The following is a 7014-nucleotide window of genomic DNA, read 5'->3' on the forward strand; positions in this document are numbered from 1 at the left end:
GGCACATATTTGGTGATTGTCTTGTGTGGGTTACAAGTAATAAAGTCCGATAGAGGAAATCCATGCAATTTCCACATGAAAATTATTTTTTTTTTACTGATTTGGTTAGTTTGAAATGACCCGTTGCAAGACACTGCAATATGGATAAACACATTCATCATTACTGTAATCAGGGGCTGAAAGACCATTTTCATCTTCGTTTACTCTTCCATGAGTAAAAAGACATGAATCGGTGCAAGGCAATATCTTTTAAAATGGCCTGTTTCCAGAGTTGCTCCCAACAATCGCCCCTATAAAGAGTGATAGTAGAAGATGATCGTAAGAGAATGCCACTTTATTTTCTAATATTTGCGTTTGTGCTTTTTGTGCAGCGCAGTACATACAAGCTTTTACACTCATAACAAGGTTCATGCTGAGACTTTGGGGTAAAACGGGTAAAAAGAACACAGTGATCATGGAGGAGAAATGGAAAGCAAAGATACAAACTAGGCAACAAAAAAAAAGGCCGTGTTTCGTTACGAAGAAGGATAGAGAGTTTGAAAGCTGGAGTAAATGAGCAAATCGAGAAAAGAGGCTGATCACAGGAATAAAAACAGTTCCTGCCGTAATTCGAATTTAGTGAAAATGTGTTCAGCAAAGACTGGAAGGAAATGCAGAGCAAGACTGAGGGGAAAATTAGATTTGGAGGAGAGTGTGTATGTGTGTGTGTGTGTGTGTGTGTGTGTGCATGAGTTAGCATGAACGCTTTCAGTGGCTTATGGGCCAAAACAGAAATAGTGGAAGAGAAAGAGGAAATCCAGGAGGAAAGGGAACACGTCCGCAGCAGAGACACTGAGGCGGGCGGGAGACATGTGGCCCGAGGGCGGCGGTGACATTATCCAGCCGGGACACTCGGCCCCACCGCCCAATCACGGTGGCTCCACTCACTCAGGACGGGATATAACTGGAGCACAGCATCGCACAGAAACGCACTCACCGGACATATTCACACGGAGAACCATTTTAACATGAGAGTAATGAGATCAATTAGACCTGATAAAACCACCAACAACATTTGAACAAACGGAATAGATTTTCTTGCTTGGGTAATTATCTAGTTATCAATAGATTGAAAATATATTGGATTTTTTGAAGTACTGAATTTATAACGGCTCTTTTATATTTATTATATTTTTTAACTACTTTTGTGTTTACTGACAATAATATTCAGCACATTTGCTGTTTTATCTATCTGATTTTGTCCATCAGATGACAGGGTGGAAGAGAGTGGGACAAGCAGGATAACATTTCAAAGCCAACAACACCAAAAGGCGTAGCTGAAGCTTATCTCAGTTTGCACAGTTGAATAAATAAATGATGTCTGCTCAATGGTCTCAATGAAACTGCAGACTTTTATAGAATAAAACCCACATGAACAGAGTGAAAGAGACACACAGCACATGAAGAACGTAATTATCACCAGAATACAACTGATGGTTTATGTAACTTGTAGATGTTGATACTGAGTACTGAGGATCACATTGAAACTTTAAATGTAGATTATTTCAGTTAAATTAACAAAGAAGAGCTAAATACGTAATTTCATCCATGTGTAATATATTTATTATTTGTTTTAAAGACAATATAAGTAATAAGTAAGTTCATAGTAAGGATTTAAGTCATTGGTTAAAGCTACTTATATTTCCTCTAGACATCATTTGTGAATTACCAATGCGCAGCACTTTCATTTATGGCATTTATCAGACGCCCTTATCTAGAGCGGCGAGTGTGTTACCCACTAGGCTACTTCCGCCTGCTGACCCGCCTGGGTCAGGACCGGCAACCAAATTCAGTCTGTAATTTAGTTAAGCAGCACAGAGACACGGAGAAAACGGCCTCAGCGTGAAGGGCCGGGGCCAGAGCCCCCGCGGGAGGAGGCCGCGGCGCGGCCCGGCTCTCGGGGGAAAAGCATGATACGCCGCGATGCAGCGGGAGAGGGGGAGCCTCACTTCCACTTGTCTTCCGCGGCTTGTGAATATTTCAAAGCCTTGTCACTACAATACAGCCCAATCTCTGCCTCCTCCAATATTTGGAGGCTAAATAATTAATGCAATAAAAATCCAGTTTTCACTTTGTCTCAGCCTTTCTTTTCTTAGCAAGGTTCTGAGAAGGACTGTGGGAGAACGAGGTGGAGAAAGACCTGTGAAGGGCCAAAGGAAAATGCCAGATTTTCAAGATTAGACAATACATCTCATTATCTGGGATCCCGTACGAGTGCATGTGGTCAAATGTCTCCTTCACTTATTGATTTTCCCGGGAATTAATATTTAATACGCTATTAGGAGCGAAGAATTGATCTATCGAATGTCCCCTTTGTCCAAGTGTGATTCATTGTACAGGTTCTGTAGAGGTGAGCATATGCAGTATGGATCGGGTTTATATTAAGCATCCTCCTTCATGTTTTATGATATGTTTATGGAGTAATGTTTATAGGCAGAGCATAAAGTAGTCTACAGAACTTACCGGACTTTTACATAGAGATGAGACTGAAAGCAGACACAGGGTGCTTTTTATTGCCTATGTACAAGTTCAGTGAGAAGCCATTTTGGAGCATGTCAGTAGATTCACAGTAAAGTAAAAACTATATAAGCAATAAAGATTAATAAAGTTTTCTGATTCTGGTACAGGTATATTACAGTGAAACTACAGAGATTCCAATACGAGGAATAAAAAGAAACATACAAACTGCAAACATAAGCAAGAATATGAAATTCCTGTGCACAGTGACAATAAAGTGCATGAATCTTATTGCACAACTAAAAAAAGATAATTGTGCAGACATGTTATTGCACTGTTCGGATGGGGGAGGTAGATAAATATAGAGCCATCGTCCGTGACTAAAATAAATACTGAAACCAGAGTGTATTGTACATTTTAATTAGGATAACCCTTGTGGGTTTTGTCATTTTAAGTCATAGTAATTAAATCTTTAATTATCATACCTGTAAAATCTGCTAAACAAGGGCATGACTCCCAGCAACACTGTGTTTGGTAGCCAAAATTCTATTACAGTAACACGGATACCAATATCCTAATACAGTAGCCTGAATTCCGTTTCTTTTATTCTGGCCTTTTCTCTTGTCGCTGATTTTTAATGACGATGGTCATTGAAACACACAAAGATTTGATGACGGCAAGACAAAGTCACCAGATTTGTGCTGAGATGAATTCAACAAGGCAATATGGCCAACTTTTGAAAGACACCCAATGAAGCGTTGTGACTGTGCACTTATTAATAACAAAGCACTAATTGTGCAGAAAAAAACGCAGCCGAATGTAAATCAAAATGCGCTTTTATTGATCGCTTTTAGAGTACGGTGGGCCGAAAGACTGCCGATCACAGATGAACACAGAAAACCTGTTTCAGGAATGAGATGCATTTAAATGCAGAGTTTGCAGAAATGTTGTCTAATAGCTTCGACGGAAACTGTACGATTGTTGCATCATTTCAACATCCCACTCATAGTTTACTTAAAAGTGAAAGTTATTTGCCCGACTCAATGAGAACACTTCTTGAATGAGAACAAAGTAAAAAATATATCTAGTCAGTAGCTAGTTACTGACCTGAGGGAATTGAACAAAACCACAGTTACGTCCTGCTATTTTGGTGTGTTTCGGTTCTTTTTCATTTCATTTACATTTACAGCATTTACCAGACACCCTTATCCAGAGCGACTTACAATCAGTAGTTACGGGGACAGTCCCCCCCAGGAGACACTCAGGGTTAAGTGTCCTGCTCACGGACACTATGGTAGTAAGTGGGATTTGAACCTGGGTCTTCTGGTTCATAGGTGAGTGTGTTACCCGCTAGGCCACTACAACTGTGTTTGTGACGTGTTTGCAGGACGCCTGGTGAGTACCAAATTGAGCCGACCTGTTCCTGCCGTGAACAGACAGAATAAAAGGGGCCTCAGTCTCCTTTTTCGGGGCTGCGCTTGCCGTGCTGTCCACCCCGCCCGCCTCCCTACCGTTTCCCTTTTGCATCACTTCCGGTTTCCCCTGCGCTTCCCCTAGGAGCTGACGCAACTTGTTCGGTGTTTGTTTTTCTCTGTTTTACCGCTTTCTTTGTGTTTATTTGTTGTAATTTGTTTCGTATTTCTTCTTTATTTACAGTATATACTTAGTTGTTAATAAAATATTATTTATATTTCTCCGTTTCGTCTTATTAGATTTTCGTTTTTGTCATTTCCTTCGTTATGGGCCGGAACCCCTAGACTGGCTCGTAACACCACGAAAAGTGAAAAAATGAACTGTGTAGGTTTTCTTCCTGCGCTCTGCTGGTTGCTCTCTGTTTCTGGCCACAGGGGACGTTGAAAGATTCTCCTCCAGGGTATGACCCGGTCCTCACCCAGCTGACCCCTCTTCTGACATCCTATCAGCCATTCTGTCACTGACAGGGCAAGCAGAGCAGAGAAGGCAGCCGCAGAAACCACAACCCCACAACTGGGGTCTGACATCTACAGCGTCTTAGTCATCCAAGACACCTTCTCGCGGTGGTTCCTCGGTCTCTTCTTAAAAACCCTTCCATGTCTCCATGTTGGACGGGCAGGGGGTTGTCAGCCTCACCTCTCAGGGTTCTTCCTACTTCATCCTCTTGTGCTTTCATCTGGCTTATTGGTTTCAATGGAACAAGCAGTGGAGAACCTGCAGGATGAACATATGTAGCAAGTCTGTCCTCCTGTTGCATCATTGCCGTTCCTCTAGATGGTCTGAGAACATCCGAAGAATGACGTCAAGCTGCAAGAGCTGACAACATGTGTCTGTTGTGAAAGTGGAGTTTGAGATTCAGTATCTGAATCTCACATACACATGCATACACATTGAACAAACAAATACAAAATGTATAAATACATTATAATTTTTCTTAGTCTAGCACCCAACACTCTCCGAGCATGCTCTTCAATGACAAGTCTAAGCCTTATCAGGGCTCTTAGTTTGTATACTTGATATTCTATAGAAATCGAACGAGAATTGCTGGTGTCTTCCCATTGTAAGTCGCTTTGGATAAAAGCGTCTGCCAAATAAAGTAAAGTAAAGTAAAGTAAAGTAAAGTATCTCAGAGGTCAAATTTACATGATTATGAACATTTTTGCATCATTTTGGTGTGTTTCCTGCACCATTTTCCTAACCAAACCTGCCTGAAATGGCTTCAGTAGAACGATTCAACCAGAATTTTCTGGAGCATCTTCTAGAAAAGTGTCCACTCACAATGCGTTTGCATTGTGACAGATACAGAACTCTGTTCCAGTTTGATAATAAAAACCATCTATAGATGGGCTGAATGAATGGGCGTGCCTGTCCGCACTGTAATTTCACACTGGTGAGTGAACGGTCCGTCGCCTTGCCGCCGCTCTACCATAAAAAAATCCCACACCTACAGATTATTTTATTAGGCCCCGTAATCAGAAGGTTGCGGGTTCAAATCCCGATCCACCAAGGTGCCACTGTCATGGCACCTTGGCGGATCGGGATTTGAACCCGCAACCTTCTGATTACGGGGCCGCTTCCTCAACCGGTAGGCCCCCACTGCCCCCTAATGTGGCTGTTTGTGGCTGTGCTGACTGTACTTGATGGTTTTGTTGATACCATTCATTAGTTGTGAATTTTTCATCTTAAAAACGAATTCCAAACAATTCTGAAATTGTTTGAACAAAGAAAATATACTTAAGTGAAAGTGAAGTGATTGTCACACGTGATACACAGCAGCAAAGCACACAGTGCACACAGTGAAATTTGTCCTCTGCATTTAACCCATCACCCTGAGTGAGCAGTGGGCGGCCATGACAGGCGCCCGGGGAGCAGTGTGTGGGGACGGTGCTTTGCTCAGTGGCACCTCAGTGGTACCTTGGCAGATCGGGATTCGAACCGGCAACCTTCTGATTACAAGGCCGCTTCCTTAACCGCTAGGCCACCACCAATAATATTATGCATTTCAAGGAGGCTACATAGCCATCACTTTTCCAGTATCAAGGACCCATCAGATCCAATCAAGGAGCCCGTCCTGTTCAGAGAATTTGTGTATTTTCTCACTGTTCAAAAAAATAGCCACAATCCTGTTAAATCAGTGCTTCTTTCTGTGTCCTTCAGATGATAAGATCATAAGTCTCGCCATCCTCTCAAAGACCACACTTGAAGGCTGTGATCTCTCCAGCCAGTGAAGGATCCTTGACTTCTGAGAGGCACCCAGCGTCTCTCCACATCTCTCACAGTTCTTTAGTACTCAAAAGTGCAGCTTAGTGTAAACGCTGATGGAAGGACATGGACGTACAGGAAGCGCTTCAACTACACCGGAATTCTCCGCCCTACTAATCTGGATCTGCAGCATCATAAACATTACAGCTCGGCACAACAGACTATGACCAACACACTTTTTGAACACAATGCGAAGTTCCTCAGACGGCTACACAGACTGAAAAAGTTTAAAACAGACGGATGTTCTAGAAAAAATGAACTCAACGCAACTAGGCTAGTCAGTGAGGATGCAACTTGGTGATCCGAATCAAGGTCAAAAGGTCACGATCCTGGAGCACAAAGGATGTCCAGGCCTGGGAATGACCGCTACTGTTAATTCGCTTATTAGATTACTAGATGGGTTCTACAAGATGAAGTTCGGACTGGTGTGTGTGTGTGTGTCTGGATTGCACCCCCTGAACCCTTGTTCAGATGCAGCGTTCCCCCAAAACTCTAATTCAGAAGATCATCTGAGCACAAACGTGATTGCCATCGAACGCACGTAAGTTGTGACCTGCTGATGGCACAGAGTTTGACAGAGTTTGTATAAATGTGGTGTGCAGGGTGCGTACGCTACCGCCCCTTCCCATAATGCAACAGGGTCCTTTCATTTTCTCTGGAATTCGATGTACACTTTTTTCACATTGCAGCTGATTGCCAGGTCGATTGCTTTCTTGGTGGTAAGAAGACTACAGAGTCACAGGTTCAAATCCCACTTCCTGCCATCGTGTCCCTGAGCAAGAC

Source organism: Denticeps clupeoides, chromosome 3 (assembly GCF_900700375.1).
Source record: "Denticeps clupeoides chromosome 3, fDenClu1.1, whole genome shotgun sequence".
NCBI classification, from domain to species: Eukaryota; Metazoa; Chordata; class Actinopteri; order Clupeiformes; family Denticipitidae; genus Denticeps; species Denticeps clupeoides.